The sequence below is a fragment of the Globicephala melas genome, chromosome X (assembly GCF_963455315.2).
Source record: "Globicephala melas chromosome X, mGloMel1.2, whole genome shotgun sequence".
Classification (NCBI taxonomy): Eukaryota; Metazoa; Chordata; class Mammalia; order Artiodactyla; family Delphinidae; genus Globicephala; species Globicephala melas.
Window position 1 is genome coordinate 109,896,100 of NC_083335.1, and position 23,565 is coordinate 109,919,664.

At 44.2% G+C, this 23,565-nt stretch overlaps 1 protein-coding gene and 1 pseudogene across 9 annotated transcripts in view; both read left to right on the forward strand.

Moving 5' to 3' along the window:
- The window catches only part of SH3KBP1 (SH3 domain containing kinase binding protein 1), a 345,587-nt gene that overhangs the window by 52,177 nt on the left and 269,845 nt on the right, over positions 1 to 23,565 (forward strand). The window lies entirely within an intron of this gene.
- Positions 13,927 to 14,700, forward strand: LOC132594527 (emerin pseudogene; annotated as a pseudogene).

Here is a 23,565-nt window from a genome sequence, read left to right on the forward strand (position 1 = left end):
ACTCATTTCTCTTGTGTATATACGTGTAGGAGTGGAATTACTGCCCTCCCTCACTTTCAACATATATCTTTTTCTCTGTTTACATATGTGGCCTCTGTGGAGGAGGGGTGTCCCACCTGTGCTGGGGCCTCATTTGTGCCTGAATGTGCTGGTCTTTGCATGGTTGACCTTTTGAGTATGACCGCTGAGGGGTCCTTAAGCACAGAACTCAATGTCCCAGGGATCATTTGATTGTTGGGCCCATGAACTATCAAAGGCTCATTCTTAGATTGTTAAAAACATGCCAGTAGAGAGCATGTGTCAAAGTTTTATTGAACTCATCTAATGAGAGAACTAGCATAATAACAAAACTGATTCAGTGAGGATGTGAGGAACTGATTAAAAAGTCCATGGAAAGAGGAATGTTCAAAGAAGATCAAAATGAAAACAACATTGTAAATTCAACTATACTTCAATAAAATTTTTAAAAAAAGGACAAAGAAGATCAAAATGGGTTCATGTCTTAGAGGACAGTAAAGTCTTAACCTCTGGGGTTATCATCTCTACCAGAAAAGAAAAAGAGGCTATGGCGTACCTTATTGTTTTTCTACATGTTATCCTCGGACTTTTATAGAGTTGTAAAATGTCCTAATAAAGTGTTGGTTAAGTCAGGTTATGTTTTCAGAGGGAATCAGATGACCCTTCGTGGTGCGGGGGGCACACTTATTAGAAAATGGATCAGCATGATGTTAAAAGTTCACACGATGATCATTTTTGGCTTCATTTCCAAGTTTTGGGTATTTTTTTTCTGTATAGACCACAATAGAGCATAATATGGGATATAATAGTAGGAGTCACTAGGATGAAATCCTCAAAGTCATTCATTTAAAAAAAAAATGGCTGCCCTCCTGAGACCTGAAACTACCACCTAGAACAGAAGGACAGCCACCAATGAGAGGCAGATGTGGGCTCTTTCACAGGGGTTCATTTTCCCCATGTTGGATTCACTGACCAGTGTCCCCCTTTCAGAACCTTACCTCAGAGGCAGACAACAGTGGCCATGAGTCCAGCAAAGGATTTATTAGCAGCCTTTTCCTGAGTTCTCCTGACATGTATCCACAGACAGACAAAGGAATTTCAAAAGGCAGAGGCCTTGAACCCATGGCTTGGGCCGCCATGCACGGGTCTGCCTGCTTTGGGGGGTGACCTTTGGTGAGGGGCAGCGGGACCCAGGCTCTTGAGTAGAAAGCAGGAAACTGCAGCAGGGGTTAAAAGAATGTGCTTGTTGATCTTTAAGTCGCTCTGTGCGCATAACACTAGCATGCGCCGCAGCCACAGGCCCCTTTGTCGAAGGCCGAGGTGTGTTTACTTGTAGTTGCAGGTCTTCTGCTGAGTGTAACAGTTTTCAGCTGTTTCCTATTGCCTCAGCTTTCATCTGCTAGGTGTTTTAGATCTCTCTCTGGCGTATCCAGAGCCTTTTTTGTATTTGTGTAAAGTGGCTGGTGAAAATGGTCATATTTTTCATCGATGAGGTGGAAGGTGAGGCTTTTGCCTATTTGCACCAGTCTGAGACAAAGCTCACGCTTACTTTGCTTGTCTTGATTTCAGAAAGAATCACAAATTTACTTCAGCAAGTGGCATAACAGAGAGATTTCCAAGTTGCTATTCTATACTCAGAGACCCTGAAGTAGATCTCTTGGATCCTATTTCACTTTGCTTTTTCACCCCAAGGGCCACTGATTTTGTGAAGTGTATGGGATATTGTCTTCAAGGTACTTGTGTCTCTTGGAAAGGCGGCGCGAGTTTTCCAGGCGTGTTTCATAGTGTGCGCAGCCTCGTCCTGCGCACGACTCTCGTGGTGATGTGCTCGGGGGTGGGGGTCAAGCCGAACTCCTCAGGGAGCGTTTACCGGGCTGCGACGTGCTGGCACCAGAGGCTGTGAGCACAAATGAGACGCCTGAAAAGGAACAAGGTATCATTACGAATGTAACTTCTTCCACAGGAGGACAGTGTTAGCTCCTGTGACCTGGCCTTTGGTCACACTTTACTCTGGGGCGCACATGTTAGACATTGTTCTGCAAATATGGTCCTGATTAAAATGCCACTTGTGAGGGTTTTGACTGGATTCATCAGGCAGCTCTGTTGGAACACGCTAAGTGAACCTACAGTTATCTTTTGGCCCTGATTGTTGTGTTACTTTATGGAATAATAATGACAACATTCTGGCTGCCTGGCTTTGTATGCATTATGTATAATCTGCTCGTGTCTGTCTGTGTACAAGGACTAAAATTTGTTGAACACTTAACGCCAGGCAGGAGTGAGCCTAAGCCCTTCACATGCTTTATCTCATTAAATCCTTTACACCCGTCTATGGCATAGATACCATTTTTTTTTATCACGCCCATTTTTTAGAAGAGATAACTGAGGCATCTTAAGGTTAAAAGACTTACAAGCTATGAGGAGCAGAGAACTTTGGAACTTGAGCAGACTGGCGCCAGACCCTGAGCTCAAGCAGGCAGCATTATCTGGGTGTCCAAATTGTCCTGATGGGGTTAAGCCCCTCACCATTATTACCCGCTGCATCCTGCCTTCCCCAAGTGTCCTGTCAATATTTTGCACATTTGTACCACTTGGAGAGAAGTCTCTCAGTTACTCTGCTAGTCTTTTTTTTTTTTTTTTAACTTTTATTTACTTTTACTTTTGGCTGCGTTGGGTCTTCATTACTACACACGGGCTTTCTCTAGTTGCGGCGAGCGGGGGCTACTCTTCGTTGCAGTGTGCAGGCTTCTCATTGCGGTGGCTTCTCTTGTGGAGCATGGGCTCAGCAGTTGTGGCACGCCAGCTCTAGAGTGCAGACTCAGTACTTGTGGCATGCGGGCTTAGTTGCTCCGTAGCATGTAGGATCTTCCCGGACCAGGGCTCAAACTCGTGTCCCCTGCATTGGCAGGCGGATTCTTAACTACTGCGCCACCGGGGAAGCCCCTGCTAGTCTTGAGTTAATAAAAAATTACGAAGTTACTTTACAAGTGGCATCAAGTAGAGATTTCCAGGTTGCTATTCTATATTCAGAATCATGGTTGTGAACTTGTTTTCTGCATTTTAAAGGATTCTCTTCAGAAATCAGGTATTTCAACTCAAAAGAGCAATCTTTGCCTGGATTTATGGGCTGGTGCTGTTTTTCCTATGAATTCTGAAAGCAAGTCAGTTCGGGAAAATATTTCATTTTACTCATTTGTAAGGAGGCTTGTTATTTTGTGGTGTTTAGGGTATGCTTTTCAGAAGGATCTTGGTTGTCTTTTCTTAGAGTGGTAAATAATCCAGTTGTGTGACTATCTAGTTGTTCCCCATCCGTGGGGCCCTTGCAAACAACCAATTCCAACTCGAATTATTCTTTAAACTTTCAATATATAGTTTTCTTTTAGGGAACAAAATCTTAAAATTAACAACTGGAGCCTGTTAGATGCTGTTATAAAAAATGGTACTCAGGCTTCCCTGGTGGCGCAGTGGTTGAGAGTCCACCTGCTGATGCAGTGGACACGGGTTCGTGCCCCGGTCCGGGAAGATCCCACATGCCGCGGAGCGGCTAGGCCGGTGAGCCATGGCCGCTGAGCCTGCGCTTCTGGAGCCTGTGCTCCGCAACGGGAGAGGCCACAGCAGTGAGAGGGCTGCGTACCGAAAAAAAAAAAAAAAAAAGGTACTCCAGGAAGGGTCCGGAGTAATTAAAGACAAGTGTGTTGCCAATAAAAGCCACACCAGTTGGCTGATTCCTCAGGCTTTGTCACTTGCAATGCAGGAAGTGTGTGTGTGTGTGTGTGTGTGTGTGTGTCTGTGTGGAGGGGTGTCTTGTGACTCAGGGAGAGTGGTCCCCTGACCGAGTTGATCTTGCTGATTATGCATAATGGAGTTTTATTTTCTTAATGACCGGATTATCGAATCTGAGCTTAGAAAGGGACTTGGGAATCATGTGTTTCAACCCTCAGCTTTCTAACAGGTCAAAATTTAAACCATGTAAGATGTTGCTGTGATCATTACTGGACACTTAAACTTGTATAGTGTGGCTGTCCCACAGGGGACCCTAAACCAGTGAGTCTCCAGTCTGGCCCTGCTCCAGGCACACTGCATCGTCAGAAGTTTGGAGTAGGGGCAGGAGTTGGTGTAGGGGCCTTGGAATATTTTAAAAAATTCATGTGACTTGCTGCTTGATGAAGCTTGGGCACTCCTTTTGTACAATGGGACTGATGGGCAGTGTCATCCTCTTTAATATCTTTTCTCAAGCACATGGCTTGGTAGCCTGTGACCTGTAGTTCTACATTTGAAAATATTATGTTATTTCTAAAGTATGTTTATGAATATATAAGGAAACATAATCATGCTAGAAATTGTAAAAACAAATGTGTACCACAAATACAAAAACAACGTACCAATATGTAAACAATGCTCTATGTGAGTCCGTTAGAATTAATACATGCTGATTGCAGATACTCTGGATTAACTAAACACTGGACTAAACGCTGCCTTCTACCCAGTGGTAGTGAGGTGGGCAGAATTTCTAGCAATGGTCCCCAAGATTCCACTCCTTGAATCCCCAGAACCTGTGAATGTGATGAGCTATCATTCCAGTAATTGTGTTACGTTATATGGTGCAGTTGACTTTACAAAAGAGAGATATTCAGGGGGGCTTAATCATAGCACGTGAGCCATTAAAAGAAGAGAAATTTCTCTGCCTAGTGGCAGAAGAGGAAGTCAGAGAGATTGAAACTGTGAGGAGGACTTGTGGCTTTGAAGATGGAGTGGTCATGTGAGAAGGCATACAGGCAACTTTATTGGAGCAGAGAGCAAACCTTGGCTAGCAGCCAGCAAGGAAATGGAGACCTCAGACCTCCTGCTTCAAAAATTGGATTCTGCCAACAACCTGAGTGAGCTTGGAAGTGGATTGTCCTCCCAAGCCTCTAGATAAGAGTCCAGCCTGGTTGTGTGTGGCTTAAAATACAGATAGCAAACTGTATCTGGGGCAGTTTGCTCCTTCCCTACTGGCATATTGTCAGTGGAGACCAAATGGGAAGTCTGGACTCCCACCCTCTGCCCTGGGCTCAGCAGTAGTAAGTGGCCCCCCTCACCCTCTCCACTAGATAGTGGGGAAGATGTTGCGGAGGAGGGAGCTGGAGAAAGGGATTCATTAAACCCATGTAGGAAATCTTGAGCAAAATCCTGACCAACACGTACATGAATCTGACCAGAATTAATGTGCCAAAAAGTTTGAGAAAATAAACTACAGTGTGAAATGCCACCCAAGTTTTCAGAGTGACCTCTAGGTAACACAAATGAAGAAGACCAGAATAGCCTTGCAAGGGCTCTAGAAACTAAACTGTCATGGCATCACAGCCCACAAAGTAGCCCAGGATCTATATGCTTAATCTAAATAGGGTCAGTGCCTGCTAAATTTAAATAGGATCCAGAGTCTTATAACATAATAGCTCAAATGCCCAGGATACAGTAAAAAAAAAAAATCACCTGTCATACCAAGAACCAGGAAAATTGGAACTTAAATGAGAAGGCAATCAACAGATACCAACACTGGGAAGACTCAGATGTTGGAACTGTCTGACAAAAGCAGCCATCAGAAAAATGCTTTAATGAGCAATTACAAACACTATTGAAACAAACAAATAATTAGAAAATCTCAGCAAAAATTAGAGGTATTAAAAAAATGGAAATTATAGAACTGAAAAATAAATCACCATATTAAGTTCACTGGATGAGCTTAATAATAGAGATGACAGAGGAAAGAATCAATGAAGTTGAAGACAGATCAATAAAATTTACCCTGTCTATCTGTTGTCCAGACAACAGATGGAAACTAGTCTAAAAAAAAACAATGAACAGAGCCTCAGAGACCTTTGGTACAATAACATTAGGTCTAACATTTGTGTCACTGGAGTCCCAGAAGGAGAAGAGAAGACTATAGAAATAAAAAGCATTCGAAGAAATTATGGGTGAAAACTCTCCAAATTGGGCAAAAGGGATAAACCATCAGAATCAAGAAGCTGAGCAAAACCCAAACAGGATAAACCCAAAGAAATCTATGCCAAGACACATAATAATCAAACTTCTCAAAACTTCTTTGTCTTTAGACAAAGAAAAAACAGAGAGTGAGAAACAATGTTTTACCCATAGCAGCAGAATGATTTGAATGACAGTGGATTTCTAATATGAAATCATGGAATCTAGAAGGAAGCGCACAGCATTTTCAAGTGCTGAACAAAAAGAACGTTCCACTCTGAGTTCTACATCTGGTGAAAATATCCTTCAGGAATAAAGAGAAAATAAAAACACTCTCAGACGAAGGAAAACAAAGAAAATTTGTCAGCAGACCCACCCTTAAATAATGGCTAAAGAAAGTTCTCTAAACAGAAAAGTAAATGATAACAGGAGGAGGCCTGGAACTCCAGAAAGAAAACAAAACAAAACAAAACAAAAACAGTGGATGGGTAAAAATAGAAGTACGTTTAATAGGCTGTTTTTATCCTCATTAGCTTTTAAAATTATGTTTAATGGTTGAAGCATAAGTTATAATATCTGGTGTGATGTCAATATATGTAGAGATACTATATGAGAAAATTATGTTTAAAAAGTGGGGAGAGGGGACTTCCCTGGTGGTCCAGTGGTTAAGACTCTGTGCTCCCAATGCAGAGGGCCCGGGTTTGATCCCTGGTCAGGGAACTAGATGGCGCAACTGGGAGCCTGCCGCAGCTAAGGCCTGGCGCAGCCAAATAAATAATTAAGACCTGGCGCAGCCAAATAAATAAATATTTTTTTAAAAGAATATTAAAAAGTGGGGAGAGAGGGACTTCCCTGGTCACACAGTGGTTAAGAATCCACCTGCCAATGCAGGGGACACGGGTTCAAGCCCTGGTCTGGGAAGATCCCACATGCTGCGGAGCAACTAAGCCCGTGTACCACAACTACTGAGCCTGCCTGCTGCAGCTACTGAAGCCCACGTGCCTAGAGCCTGTGCTCCGCAACAAGAGAAGCCACCGCGGTGAGAAGCCCATGCACCGCAACAAAGAGTAGCCCCCGCTTGCCACAGCTAGAGAAAGCCTGCGTGCAGCAACGAAGACCCAAATGGAAGTAAGGTTTCTACACTTCACTTGAAATGGGAAAGCATTGATACCAGTAGTCTCTGGTAAGTTCCATATGTATATTGTAATAACCGAAAAAAAAAACCCAAACCACTAAAAAACTAAAAACCAATAAAAAACTATACAATGAGATATACTCAAAACGTCTATAGATAAATGTACAAGTAACTCACAGGAAGGCAAGAAAAAGGGGAAAGAGGAATGATAAACAGGAAACAAAGAGAAAACAAATAATACAATGGCACACCTAAGCCCTAACATCAATAATTACTTTAAGTGTAAATGGTCTAAATATACCAATTGATAGAGATAACAGAATGGATAAAAAATGTGACTTAACCATGTGCTGTTTACAAGAAACTCACTTTAAATATATTGCTATAGGTGCATTAAAAGTAAAAGGGTGGAAAAAGGTATACCATGTAAAAATTAATTTTAAAAAAAGCAGGAATGGCTATGTATAATATCAGATGAAGTAGACTAGAGAGCAAAGAAAATTACCTGAGACAAAGAGGGCCATTACACAATGATGAAAATGTCATTACACTAAGAAAACACAACAATCCTAAATATGTATGAACCAAACAACAGAGCTGCAAAGTACATGAAGCAAAAACGGATAGACCTGAAAGACAGACACATCCACAATAATAATAGTTGGGAACTTCAGCATCTCTCTCTCAGCATTTGAAAGAACTACTAAATAAGGTATCAGCAAGGATATAGAAGAACTGAACAGCATTATCAACCAAGCAGTTCTAATTAATATTTATAGAACACTCCACTCAAAAAAGAGCCTAAAACACATCTTTTTCAAGTACTCATGAAACATTTACCAAGTTAGACCATACCCTGGGTCATAAAACTGACCTCAATTTATTTAAAGGAGTGGAAATAATACAGAGTATGTTCTCTGACCATAATGTAATCAAACTAGAAGCCGACAACAGAAAGATAACAGGAAGATCTCCAAACACTTGGAAATCAAATAACACACTTCCGAATAATTCATAAGTCAAAGGGGAAGTCTCAAAGCAAATTTTTAAAAATACATCAAGGTGAATGAAAATGAAAACACAGCATATTAAAGTTTATGGGACACAGCTAAGGTAGTGCTGAGAGGAAATTTTATAGCGCTAAATATTTAAGTCAGCATGGAGGAAAGATCTGAAATCAGTAATCTAAGTTCCTACCTCAAGAAACTAGAAAGAGAAAAGATCCCCTGCCCCCACCAAAGCAAGCAGAAGAAAGGAAATAATGAAGATAAGAGCAGGAATCATTGAAGTTGAACACAGAAAATCAACAGAGAAAATCAGTGAAAAAGCTGGTTCTTTAAAAAGATCAGTAAAATGGTTAAATCTTTAAGATGACTGAAAAAGATAAAAAAGAAGATATAAATTGCAATATTAAGAATAAAACAGGGGTTATCACTACAGATCCTGCAGCTATTAAAAGGACAGTAAGAGAATACCACAAAGAATTCTATACACATACATTTGACAATTTAGATGAAATGGACCAATTTCTTGAATATCACAAACTACCAAAACTCATCCAAGATGAAATAGGTAATCTCAGTAGTCCTATAACTGTTAAAGAAATTGAATTCATAATTTAAAAGCTTCCAAAAAAGAAATCTCCAAGACTAGAAGGTTTCTTTGGAGATTTCCACTAAACATTTAAAGAACAGGCACCAATTCTACATAATCTCTTCCAGAAAATACAAGAGGAGAGAATGCCTTCTTGTTCATTTTATGAGGCCATTACAACTTGATACCAAAACCAGACAGACAGTATGAAAACCCAACAAACCAATATCCCTCAAGAGCATAGACACAAAAATCCTCAGCAAAGTACTAGGAAGACAAATCCAGCAACATATAAGAAGAATTATGTACTATGACCAAGTGAGGTTTATTCTAGGTATGGAAGGCTGCTTCATTGTTTGAAAATCAATGAATGTAATCCACCATATCACCAGACTATAGGAGGAAAAAATAATCACATAATCCTATCAATTGATGCAAAAAAATCATTTGACAAAATTCAACACCGATTCATGATAAAAACTCTTAGCAAAGTAGGAATATAGGGGAATTTCCCCAGCTCGATAAAGAGCATCTACAGTTAACATCATGCTAAAAGTGGTGAAAGACTGAATGCTTCCCCCGCCCCCGGAACAGGAACAAGGCAAGGATGTCTGTTCTCACTAGTCTTATTCAGCACAGTACTGGAGGTCCTGGTCAGCACAATGCTGAGAAAAGAAATATAAGGCATACGAATTGGAAAGGAAGAATAAAACTGTCCCTGTTTGCAGATGACATGATTCTCTATGTAGGAAATCCCAAAAATCTACAAAATAACTCCTGGAACTAATAAGTAAATTCAGCAAGATCACAGGATACAAGGTCCACACACAAAAATTATTTCTCTGTCCTAGAAATGAACACATGGAAACACAAATTAAAAGCACAATACCATTTATAATCAACCCTAAAACAATTGAAATACTTAGGTATAAATCTAACAAAACGGACATGATGTGTGTGCTGAAGCTACAGAATGTTGATGAAGGTATTCACAGGCGATCGAGATAAATGGATAGGCAGATACCATGTTCGTGAATTGGAAAAGTCAACAAGGTAAAGATGTTCGTTCTCCCCAAATCTATAGGTTTACTGTAGTTCCTGTCAAAGTCCCAGTAAAGTGTTTTTTTGTAGACTAGCTTATTTTTCAATTTATATGGAAAATCAAAGGAATTAGAATAGGTAAAACAAGTTTGAAAAAGAAGAACAAAGTAGAAGGCGTCTATTCGATTTTATGACTTACTTTAATAGCTAAAGTAATTAAGACAGTGTGGTATTGGTGGAGGGATAGACACCGAGGTCAATGGAACAGAATAGAGAACCCAGAAATAGACCCACACAAATAGGTCCAGCTGATCTTTGACAAAGGTACAAGAGCAATCCAATAAAACAAAGAGTCTTTTCATCTAATGGTACTGGGTCAGTTGAACAGTCAGAGGCAAAACTGAACCTCTACCTAAACCTTATACCTTATAAAAATTATCTCAAAATGGATCATAGATTTAATTGTAAAACATAAAACTATAAAAGTTTGAGAATTAAACACAAGAGAAAATCTTTAGGACCTAGGCCTAGGTGAAGAGTTCTTAGACATCACACCAAAAGGACATTAAAGAAAAAAAAATCAGTCAGATTTCTTCTGTCAGAAGAAATTAAAAACTTCTGTGAAAAACCCTGTGAAGAGGATGAGAAGACAGGTTACAGACTCAGAGAAAATACTTGCTAACCACATGTCTGACAAAGGACTTGTATTCAGAATGAATCAAGGACTCTCAAAATGCAATAGTAAGCAGTCAAAAAATCCGATTAAAAATGGTTAAAAGATGTGAACAGCCATTTCACTGAAGAGGATATACAGATGGCAAATAAGCACGTGGAAAGATGTTCAACATCATTAGCCATTAGAGAAATGAAAATTAAAATCACAATGAGATAGTACTATGTATTCTAATATCTATTAGAATGAGCACTAGAATGGCTGAAACAAAAAAATAGTAGTAATGCCAAATGCTGGCAAGGGTATAGAGAAACTGGTTCTCTCAGACGCTGCTGGTGGGAATGTAAAAGGGTTCACCCAGTCTGGAAGATAGTCTAGCAGCTTCTTATAAAACTAACTTTGCACTTGCCACGTGACCCAGCAGTTGTATTCTTGGACATGCATCCCAGAGAAATAAAAATTTATGTCTGCACAAAAACCTGTACCGGAATGTTCGTGGCAGCTTTATTTATAATAGCCCCGAATTGGAAGCAATTTGAATGTCCTTCAGTGGGTGAATGGTTAAACACACTCCATTGTTATACAGCAGAAACTAACACAACATTGTAAAGCAATTATACTCCAATAAAGATGTTAAAAACAAAAAACACACTCCAGTCCATCCATTCAATGGAATACTACTCAGCAATAAAAAGGAATGAATACAGGCACCAACTTGGATGAATCACAAGGGCATTGTGCTTTGGGAATAAAGCCAATCTCAAATGTTATATACTATATGGTTCCATTTATATTACATTTTCTAAATGACAAAATTACAGAGTTGGAGAACAGATTACTGATTGCTGTGGGACAGTGACAGGGCGGGGAGAGGACTGGTGGAACTATAAAAGGGTAGCACAAGGGAGTTACTTTGTGGAGATGGAACAGTTCTGTATCTTGATTGTGATGGTGGTTACGCAAATCTATACGTTGGATCAAATTGCATAGAGTTACACACACACACACACACACACACACACACACACAGTTTTTGCATCAGGGCATGCAAAAACTGATGAGGGCTGAGTAAGAGGCATAGTGTAGTTATCAGTATTATACCCATGTCAGTTTCTTCCTTTTGCTATTGTACTCTAATCATATAAGATACCATCACTGGAGGAAGCTGGGTGAAGGGTTCATGGGACTCTGTGCACTATTTTTGTAAGTTCCTGTGAGTAAATAATTATTTCAAAATAAAAAGTTAAAAAAATAATGCCACTGGGTTTCACCTTTGGTTGTACCTAAGCATCCACTGAGGAGCTTTATAAAATCCCGACATCCGGGCTGTACCCCAGACCCACCTGTATCTCTGCTCGTGAGTCCCAGCATTGCTATGTTTTAGGATTCCTAACTCTTGTTCTTGTTTTCCATTAAATTAAAAACAAACAAACAGGGACTTCCCTGGTGGTCCAGTGGTTAAGGCTTCGCCTTCCTATGCAGGGGGTGAGGGTTCCATCCCTGGTTGGGGAGCTAAGATCCCACATGCCTCGCGGCCAAAAAACCAAAAAACATAAAATGGAAGCAATATTGTAACAAATTCAATAAAGACTTTAAAAATGGTCCACATTAAAAAAAACCTTTAAATAAAAGCAAACAACCAACCACTTTCCCATCCTCTTTTCCTTACGCCATAGTTCTCCAGCCTGTCCTGGGTGTTCCAGTCATCTCTCCCGTGGTCTGATTCTGTCATCTGCATTGTGTTGTGTTGGGCATGGCTGGGATTTAGGGGAGCCCCGCCCACTGTGCAGGTACAGGGAGGTGTCACCATTTGACCTGTCTGTGGTTGGCCTGGAGAGCGGCAGAGCCAATGAGAGAAGCAGAACGGGAGGAGAGAAGAGTGGAGGAGGAAAGAAGTGGGTGCAGGCGAGAGGAGGTGGAGGGCCTCGGAGACAGTGTTGATGAAAGGGCCTGGGTGTAGGACACCGCCTGGCACGTCTCCTGGGGCAGGCTCATCCTGGGACTGCTCTGACGGCCGTCCTGCTTTTGCCTCACGTTGAGGCTCCAGTGATGATCCTGAAATACAAATCTGATCACATTCCTTTCCCCAGGCACTGCACATACTTTAAAGATCCTTCCTTGGCCTTTCCCTTGGTTTAAGCTGGAGACTAAACTCTTGAACGTGGTCAGCCCATGGGCTGCCGACCCCCACCTTTCTTTCTGGCCTTGTCTCCCACCTCCCCTCCCTGCACCCCATTAATGCCTTCTCTGCCTGGGAAACCATCCTCAACCTCCTGACTCTTATAAACACCCGTTTTCTGTGAGTCTTTGTGGTGCGATATTTCTCTCCTCAGTAGCACTTGTCACCCTTGGGATTTAAAATCTGTTTTTGTGGCTATTTGACGATGTCCCTCTTCCCTATGGCCTCTGTGCAGCATTGTGTCCTCGGTGCCTGGCGCACAGCAGTGCTTTTCCATATTTGTTGAATGGGTGACTATCTTTGTTGCTTGTTTCCCCACACTTGTGGTTATTGGCACCGTTGGAAACTTAGCCCTTACTCTTTGCACGGTAGTGGCAGTGGCCACTTAAATAACCCGTGGTCTTAAGCTGTGACTTCCAGAAGCGATATGGCCCGAGGATTGCCAAAGGAACTGATCCTCCTGGCCCCTGGGAAATGCAGCTGGGTCAAGTTCAGTGGTGGAGCTAGCAGCCGATTTGAAGATGGCATGATGAGCAGCGGTCTCAGGCTTCCATGTTGAATTGATGCTTATGTTCTTTGTTTTTTTACCAGCTTAGAGTTCATTGCCTGCTGACAAGATACCACATAGCCTTAAATTTGGGGGCTATAAGGATGTACGCAGTAATATAGAAAATACATATGCTGTGAGTGAAAACGCAGGGTACATAATTGTATATGTAGCATGTTACACAAACTACCAAACAGTGTGTATAGGGGGAAAAAATGCTAAAATGTTAATAGTAGGGGTTTTGGTTTCTTTATTTCTCAGATTTTTAAAAGTTTATTTAAAATGGAAAAGTATGTATTTTGATCTGATTTGTTTACTTCTCCTCAGGGATTGAGGTGCATTCATCCTTCAGCTTCTTGTGATTGGGGTAGCTCCCAGGTGTATGTTACTTTTTCTAAATTGTTGTTTTTTAAATCCCCCTAGTCTTCCAAGAGAATATCAGGTTAATGAAAGCAGCAAATGAGCTGGGTTAATGGACCCCTCGCTATGTAACTTGGTTTGAGTTTTTATCGGGTCTGTAGGTATCTGAGTGTGCAGTGATAAAGCATCTTTACTGACAGGGCGCGGGGCCCGCAGGGGCCGCGGTTGGACGCGATTGTGACGCAGGCGTGACGCGGGCGATTGTGACGCAGGCGATTGTGACGCAGGCGTGACGCGGGCGGGCGTAGCCGCTCCCGAGGCGCTCGCGCGCTGCTCCTGTCGCGCTCTGAGGCAGTCGTAGCTCCGCCCGTAACACCAGGCCCGGGCCACCCCCGGGCCTCTGCTGCCCGCTGGCCGCCATGGACGACTACGCGGCCCTGTCAGACACCGAGCTGGCTGCCTTGCTGCGCCAGTACAACATCCCACACGGGCCCGTCGTCGGTTCCAATCGGAAGTTCTACGAAAAGAAAATCTTCGAGTATGAGACCCAGAGGTGGAGGCTCTCGCCCTCTAGCTCATCGTCCTCCTCTTTGTCCCGTCGGTCCTCGGACTTAGATTCAGCGTCCGTGGACTCGGATGTGTACGATCTGCCCAAGAGAGAGGACGCCTTACTTTACCAGAGCAAGAGCTATAATCGTGACTACTGTGAGGAGAATTACTTGACCACCACGACTTACGGGGAGCCTGAGTCTGCGGGCACATCCGAGGGCTTCCGCCAGCCCTCGGCTTCGCTCCGTGGTGCTGACACCTTTCAGCACCAGGGTCGCGATGATGGTCTTTTCTCTTCTGAAGAGGAGGGCAACGATAGGGAACGCCACGTGTATGGCCGGGACAGTGCCTACCAGAGCATCGCACACTACCGCCCAGCTTCCAACATCTCCAGAAGCTCCCTGGGCCTGTCCCGTTACCCCAGCTACTCCTCCACCTCTGCCGTGTCCTCACCTTCATCTCCTCTTTCGTGGCTCGACCGCCGTGCCATCCGGCCAGAAGAGTGGGCCCCTGAGGCTGCAGAAGAGTGGGTCCCTGAGGCTGATCTGGGCGAGGATCACGAGCTCCCACTTTGGAGCGACCTGCTTCAAGTTCTGATATTTACTCTAATATTGTATCTTCTCTATCGCTGCTTGCTGGCCTAGGATAGCGACCCCTTCCGGGCGGAGCCCTAATGCTCTGGCTTTGTGGCTTGGGGCCAGCTGATATTTGAAGTCCTACATGACTGCCTTAGCAGTGTTTTCTGGGGGAGGGGGGTTGGGGCTTATTATTGCATGTTCTAGCGTGGGGGTGCTGGGACAGGGGCAGTGTAGCAAACACTGCCTTCCCCGGCCTTGTGCTGTCAGGGAGGCAGCAGGCCTGGGCCTCTGCAGCATGGTGGGCCTGGACAGGTGTTCCTCTGGAGCCTCCTGGCCCTACTTGCCTCTGACCCTTAGGGCCTAGGAGGGCAAGAGCCTTCTCCTGGAGAGAAGAACATGGGTGTCATCATTGCATGCCTCCTATTCATTCACCTCATTGGGGGGGATTAACCAAAGGCCACCCTGACATTTCCACAGGCAATAAAAAGACCGTTCACTTAAAGAAAAAAAAGAAAGCATCTTTATTTTATCACAGATGGTGACTCAGAGCGCTGGTTTTGGGGTCAGAGAGCTGAGAGCTGAGCTCTCCCACCTTGGGCAAGTTATTTAAGCTTTCTGAGTTTCTTTCATTCATTTATCAAATGTTTATTTTGTGTTTGCTGTGTTATAGGCACCAGGGAAGACACTGAACAAATCAGACAAAAATCCTTGCTCTTGTGTGACTTACATATAATGAATAAGTTATATAGTATTTGGAGGGAAAAAAAGCAGGGGAGGGGGAATATGAATGTTGGGAATGGGATTGCAGTTTGTGATAGGGAGGCCAGCAAAGGCCTCACTGAAAAGGTAACCTTTAAGTCAGGAGTTGAGGAAGTGAGCAGGGGAGCCCTGTGGGGATCTGTGGGAGAGCCTTTCAGGCAGAGGCAATAAATAGCACATGCAAAGGCCCTGAGGAGGGAAAGTCCCTGGTGCATTGGAGAAACAACAGAGACCACTGTGCTGGAGAGGAGACAACCAGGGAAGAGCAGCAGAGGATGGGCTTAGAGGTCACGGGGCCACTGTAAGCCCTGGGACTCTGAGTGAGATGGGAAGTTTTCACGGCAGCAGTGGAGTGATTTGGCCGGGGATGCTCTCACTGGTTCCTTCTGGCTGCAGTGTTGAGAACAGACTGCAAGGGGCAAGGGTGGAATCAGGGAGGGCAGTTTGGAGGCCAATGCAGGAATCCAGGGGAGACCAGTGGAGAAGTGGTCAGATTCTGGATACTTCTGAAGTTAGAGCCCCCAGGATTTGCTGAGAAGGCTGGATGTGTATTGTGAGAGAGGGAGAGAGGAGAGAAGGGTGACCCTAAGGTTTTTGTACTGAGCCCTGGCAAGCAGTTTGAGGAGGTGAGTCTGGATTTCAAGGGGCAGGGCCAGGCTAGAGATAGGAATTTGGGGGTCCTTCAAAGATCAAGATCACCAGGGGCGAGAGTGTGGTCAGAGGCGAGAGGAGTCTTGGGTCCTCCAGTGTTGAAAGTGAAACCAGAATTGAGACTGACAGGGAGTGGTCAGAAGGGGAGGAGAAGAGCCAGGCAAGTGAATGTTCTGGAAGGTAGGAGGAGAAGGTGCTTCAGGTCAGGGGGAGAGAGTGGTCACTTGGGCCCGGGCCCTCTCCGCAGGTGGCTCCCAGCGTGGGGCATGAACGGCAAGGGGGGTTCTGGGTGGGGGGAGGTGGCTGGGCCCAGATCGCTGCCCATGGCGAGCAGTGGAGCAGCCTCGGATGGTTCCTCTGCCTCTGACGCAGCTGCTGCTTCTTTTTTTTTATAATTTTTCTTTTGGCCGTGCTGCGCGGCATGCAGGATCTTAGTTTCCCAACCAGGGATCGAACCCACGCCCCCTGCAGTGGAAGCAAGGAGTCTTAACCACTAGACGGCCAGGGCAGTTCCTGAAGCAGCTTCGTCATCTGTGAAAGGAGACAGTACTCAGATCCTGGTAGAGTTTTTGTAAGGGCTGCAGTTATTTTCTCACGTGCCAGGTACTGGGGAGCTCTGGGAACACAAGGATGAATAAATAATAATGTATGTTAAGTCCAGCTACACATTATGAATATTGTTATTAATAATGATGAGCACCTGGCATAAGGGGAGCTCAGGGTAGGGGCTTTCCCCCCCACCCTTCCAGAATGAGTCCAGGTTTGGGCATATAAATGAAAATTGCTACTATGCTTAACTGCAAAATATAACACTCTCCTATTATGTTCATGCATTTAAGTACAGAATGTCTCTAAGGTTTTAAAAAATGTGATCGGTAGTACTGGAGCTCTTAAATCATATTGTAAGAGTTAGAATTGAAAAAAAAAGTTAGGTTCACATGCCCGCCAAATGTACGAATTCTTCAGGCTGATAAATTTCGAGGTGAAAAAAAAGTTGGCGTCTCCAAAAACAGGGAGCAGAACATTCCAAGTTTATAGCACAAAGTAAATTTGATGCATTGTATAAAATCTTTATTTAAGGAGCCCTTAAGGAATGTATACCATCTTCCAAAGTTTATTGAAGAACATGAAATGGAATCATTGGTAGTTGTTTAAAATAAAAATGGTAATTTTTAGAATAAAAGTTTTCATATGTGAACAAGTTGCATGATAACTAAACTTCTCCGTTTTAGATTTTCAACTCATCCATTTGACTTTTATTTGATGATGACCTTTTTAAAAAAATTGTTTATTTATTTTGGCTGCATTGGGTCTTTTTTGCTGTGCGCGGGCTTTCTCTAGTTTCAGCGAGTGGGGGCTACTCTTTGTTGTGGTGTGTGGGCCTCTCATTGCGGTGGCTTCTCTTGTTGCGGAGCACGGGCTCTAGGCGCACGGGCTTCAGTAGTTCTGGCACGCGGGCTCAGTAGTTGTGGCTCGCAGGCTCTAGAGCACAGGCTCAGTAGTTGTAGCACACAGACTTGGTTGCTCCACGGCATGTAGGGATCTTCCTGGACCAGGGCTTGAACCCGTGTCCCCCGCATTGGCAGGCGGATTCTTAACCACTGCGCCACCAGGGAAGTCCCGATGATGACCTTTTAAAAATCATATTTTCATTTAAGGTTTCTTTATATATGTAAAAACGTCTGTAGCATGGGTAATATTGAAAAGCTGATCTTCCCCCTTCCCCACAATACATTGTGTGCTGGAAGAGAGCCTGTTGTTGTGCCCTTGTCTTTCTACTAAGTCATTTCATTCAGCCTCTTCTGCTGTGATCTGTGAGCCTGGTGAGGTCAGCCACATTCAGCACGTCCTTACTGCGGTCTGTGCCCAGGACTCAGCGGGCTTTGACCTGGAGCAGTTTGTGCCCAGTGATCTAGAAGCCGGAGTCTGCATTTATTAGCCCCAAGACCTTGGGGAACCTATTTAATCCCTATGCCCAGGTATCCATTTATTTCCTCCTGTGAAAAATGGGAAGGCCACAATGGTATACCTCTTTGTTAGTGTCCTTGGAAGGATGCATGAGATCACATGTGTAGGGCAACTCACAGGAGTGTTTGATACTTATTAATCAGTTAACAAATATTAGCTATTAATAGAAGTATTCAACCACTCTGAGAGACTGGAAAAATACAGAGATGGTGTTTGTCAGTTGGATGCTGTGGGCAGCGGTGCTGAGCTGGAGGTAGGGGTGCAGGTTTTCTTTGTGGTGGGGGAAGTAGCAGCCCTGGAAGATGGAAGGGTGGGGGAGCTGTGCAGGGAGGGCCACAGTCTGCGATGCCCTTCGTCCCAGTCAGCCTGGCAGGGAGCTTCTGAGCCAAGGCTGCCCAACGGAGGACCAGAAATGGGCAGAAACAGGCAGAAGTGGCCAGGCGCTGACACTCCCTGCCTGCCCCCCAGGGCAGTGATTGGCAGGGGCTGCCGAGGGGAGCGCGACCTCAGCTTGAAAGCAGCCTAGGATCTGGGGCAGATGCTGAAGACAGGAGGTCTGTCCTGAAGGGGCAGGTGGGCAGCACACCTCAAGGGCTGCCCAGGAGATGTTTCATTTCACTTTAGTTTCTTAACTCCCAAGGGGCTTTGAAATAATGTGTTTCCCCCTGCCCCCAGGCTCAGGGGTAAATTTCGTCATCTTTCTGCCACTGAGGAACATGAGACAAGAAGTTCTCGAGGGAGCTTCAGGGAGAGTAAAGGTGAAAATGTGAATGTCTCTTTAATATGTGGTCACCGCATAGATTAACACGAAAGCCACACACAGATGTATTTAGCTCCTTGTGGAATGAGGTGCATGACTTTGGCCCCTTTTCGCCCTTCGCTGCCTGTTTTGCTCGTCATGAAGGAAGGAGTGTTTCATTTGTTGTCATCCTCCCTCTGGGACCACCACGTTTGTCTCAAGAAAACCGACAAAGAGATGATATCCTGTGTCTGGGTGTCCGGGTGGAAAACAAAGCGGGCTGGCCTGCGTTTGTGAGCCAGGAGGTTGTCCAAGCCAAACCACATCCTGCCCTGGCTTTCTTGAGGCAGGTGGTCCCAGGTGGAGGCCTAGAGCGAGGAGCCGTGGACCTCGCTCCCCCGAGAGACCTGGGACGCCGCTCCGTTCCCAGGTGGTGTGGGGACACTGTGACCGCTGTCTCCTCTTACACCCAGCCTTTCTTCGAAGGAGGCAGGACAGCTCATTGGTGGCCGTGCTGAAGCTCTCAGGGCTGTAATTTTCCTGGCTGTAAAACAAGGCCATGGTCAAGATCTGAGATAACTAGTTTCAGTACAGTGGGGGGCCAGGTTACAATGAAAAAGGACCGGTTTTTGCACATCATGGAAGAAAAAAATAAATTCAAATTGTATTTAAAAGATTTACCATAGATGTGCATTTTAGTCATGACTGTAATAACTATAATTGGCATTGATGTGTTAAAACGTGAATATGTTCTTAGCAAGGCCGTGCGTGTTTGGACAGCATCTCATTGTCTGCAACATGATGCCAGCTGCTGAAGGCTTAGGTTACTCAGGATTTGTTTTCTGACCACATACGATTCATAGTAAAGAAACGGCATTCAAATCAATAGGTTGGCAGATTATGGGCAAAAGATTCACCATGAGTGTTTAACACCATAATCATTATCAAGTTATAACTGCTAGACCTGTAGTCACACTGTACTATTGAGGCCTTCATGGGCACAAATAGAAAAGGAATCAGGTTTATTGCTGTCGTTCTGTAACTGCTCACAGCTTGGCTTGTATTCAATCTTTAACTATTCCTCTCAGTGGCAAAATCGTGAGTGTGTGCACAACTTTTTTCTCTCCAAATCTTGAAACTGGAATAATTGCCAACCTGACTACAAAAAAAGTACATCTGCCATATGAAAGTAGCTTCGGCTATTCTGTGTTAAATGAATAATTATGACACTAGGCTCTGGTGGCACGTAATATGAATTTGAAACACATTTGAAACTGGAGCGTGTCAGGTTTGTGTGGTTTCAACTGTTGAGAAATTGCTTCTTTGTGCTTATTGATATTTTTTTTCAGGGAACACTCTGTTATTTGGTTCAAAATGTCACATGACAGATGATCTCTTTGGTACATATAATCCGTGCAATTATAGTGTGAGCTTCTCCTGTCAGTGGTGGTTAAAAATCCATATACCTTTCTCTTACCTCTGATATATATATATATATATTTTGCTGTACGCGGGCCTCTCACTGTTGTGGCCTCTCCCGTTGCGGAGCACAGGCTCCGGACGCGCAGGCTCAGCGGCCGTGGCTCACGGGCCCAGCCGCTCCGAGGCATGTGGGATCTTCCCTGACCGGGGCACGAACCCGTGTCCCCTGCATCGGCAGGCGGACTCTCAACCTCTGCGCCACCAGGGAAGCCCCGACCTCTGATATTTTTAATTCAGTTTAACTCATCCCTTTATTAAAGCTTGAATTTGAATGGGTTCCATTAACAGGTATTTTTAAAAAATATTTATCTTTATTTTTGGCTGCGTTGGGTCTTTGTTGCTGCTTGTGGGCTTTTCTCTAGTTGCAGCGAGCGGGGGCTTCTCTTGTTGTGGAGCACGGCCTCTAGGCGCGCAGGCTTCAGTAGTTGTGGCCCTCGGGCTCAGTAGTTGTGGCTTGCGGGCTCTAGAGCACAGGCTCAGTAGTTGTCTCACACGAGCTTAGTTGCTCCGGGGCCTGTGGGATCTTCCCGGAGCAGGGCTCAAACCCGTGTCCCCTGCATTGGCAGGCAGATTCTTAACCACTGTGCCACGAGGGAAGCCCCATTAACAGGTATTTTAAGGTGACCATCAGTCTGGGGTGCTGCCAACTGTCAGCCTAACATCATCCCCAGCCCTCGAGCTGGAGGTGCAATTTAATTTCGAGCCTGTTGCAGTGCAGGGATGTAGCTGTTGTGTAAACAGCTCTGGTAACGACATAGCACAGTTGACAAGCGATGGTTCTCAGGCAGGGGAAAGTGTGTTATTTAGCTGTCTAACTGGTCACTCTGATTCCAGTTCTACCTGGGGTACGTCTAACAGAGCCACACATGGTAATTAAAGCTATAGATTGATCATTGGTGGAGTCATCCCATTTAAGGCTCATTACAGCCAAACTTAGGCCTGTCTTCATTCATTACAATAAAAGCCAAACGCATCCACCTTACTTAAAATGGTATTTCCTTTTTTTCCTTTTAATTGGCATGTGCAAGTGAATACTAAAGCATAAAATTAATTAAAAGTCAACCTCTTTGCTAATGCAACGTACCGTAGGGCCCTTCTTGGCCTGTGCCAGGCATTTGCCATTCCCAGACTGCGTGGTCACGCAGGCTCCTCTCAGCCCTGTAACCCACCATGGGGTCTGTTGTGATGGCAGAGATTGGTAGGTTATTCATGTCTACCCGCTTTTTCCCCAGAGTGGCTAGAATGGTCGTAAGTATAGAGAAGAAGTGTGTTAAATATTCATCTAGTTTAATTGAATTTAATGTACAATCCTTAAGATTAATCTGAAGTTTTGGAGTCATTAATGGTTCATTCTTTTTCATAGCGTATAATTTACTTGCTATTATCTAAGGTAGTGAATTATTTAAGTAAAAGGGAAAGTTCTTTGCATGAGATGGATCTTACCAAGCCATTGCTGCTTTCATTCATATGCGATTAACGGTTATATTAAATTAGGAATGCAGGTAAGGGGAGGTGTGGCAGTCCGAGGTTTGCGATGTTAGCTTCCCACGTGTTGCCTGATATACTGCAGCCTGGGATCCAGCACTTACGGAATGACCTATGCTCCACAGGCACATGCATTAGTAACTTCAAATTCCCATGAATATGAATAATAATGGTTGGCTATCAGTTTAAAGGACAGTGAACCAATTAACATGTAATATTGTCATATACTTTGATTTATAAACAAGCACAAATTGTTCTCTTTCAGGACATTAATTTTTCTATTTTAGTTTCTTCTTTTAGTTCTGTAACACTAAATTTTAATGGTATTGGGGTGATTTATGTATTTTCATGACAGTTTCTGAAGTGTTGCCAAAAATGATGGTTGTTTTTTAAAATTCAGGTGATTTCTATATATTGTTGAACAAGAACCAAATGTTGTATACATATCTCAGTCTATTTATACAATAGTGCTGTTTTCCACCGTGGCCACCCACACCTTGATCTTGAAATGTCCCTGAACTATTAAAATAATAGAAGGGCACGAGAATATAAACAACATCTACCTACCCACCACCTAGTTTTATCAAATGTTACCATTTTGTCATACTTACTTTTGATTCTTTAAAAACCAGTGAAGAGACTTCTGGTTTCAGCTCAGAGATGTAGAGAGCTGCAAAAACGTCCCTCCCACGCTTATAAGAAAAAATCTGGACAGACTAGAAATTAATAGAGAACTGAGTTCGCAGAGCAGACGGCCATTTCAAAATCTGGAGAGAGAGGGGGGCACTTTCTGAGACAGAAGACTTTTGTTTACTAGAGACAGAAGCCACCAGACACCATAGCAGTAGGTAGAAAGGTGAAGCTGAAGTTTTGACAGATTGCCGGAGGCTGAGTGTGGGCTAACCTGAGTGTGAAGCTCCTGGAGGCAGCACTGGGGTAGAAGGGGGTCCCACCCTTTTGCAGGCTTTCCCTCCAGGAGCCCCACCTGGCTCTCACAGGGGAGACTGAGGAAAATCCAGAGAAAACTCACGGTGTGGGCTGGGGGTACTGGCTCAGGAGCCACTGAGAAATCCACTCAGACCCTTGTCCCTTAAGGAACAAAAGGCTTATTCTGCAGGGGGAAGGACATGGTCTGAGGGCACTGGTGAAATGCCATTGCAGCTGGGGGAAGGAATTCCACTCAGCCCCAGCCCCCCACCTCACCTAAAAAAAAGTCTTAATCTGCATGGAGAAGGGCATCAAGGCTGTGGACTAAGAACGCTGGAGAGCACCCCCTGCAGCTGGGGAAAAGGGGTGGCGGAGCTCTGTCCCCGGAAGAGGGGCAGAAGCTGTTGTGAAGGGGAACCCTCACCTCCCAGACACAGGCCCCGGCCCCATGTGCACTCCAAAGACTGAGGAGAACCTATTCTCCCCCCCCCAGCATGCTAACAAGCCTTCAGGAGTAACAACAATGGATCACAGCAGGGAGAGCTGCTAGAGACAGGCTCTCTCTGGGGAGCAGTACAAAGGGAAACCCCAAAGCCAAGAGGGGGACCAAAAAAAGAAGATCACTAGAGGAATTTGAAGTTTCTGATGTCCATAGGAACAACCCACGTCAACATAGCCGAACTGTTGACTAGATTAACATAAATCCCCATACTAAGGGCTCATTGACCTCAGTAGTTACTGCTCTATACAAAATGTCTGGCTTTTAACCAAAAAATTACAAGCCATGCCAGAAGGCAAGAAAATGCAGTCTGAAGAGACAAAGCAATCATCGGAACCAGACGCAGATATGACACAGCTGTTGAAACTATCAAACACATATATTACCTAACTCTGTACACTGAATGCCCTTCGTGTGCCAG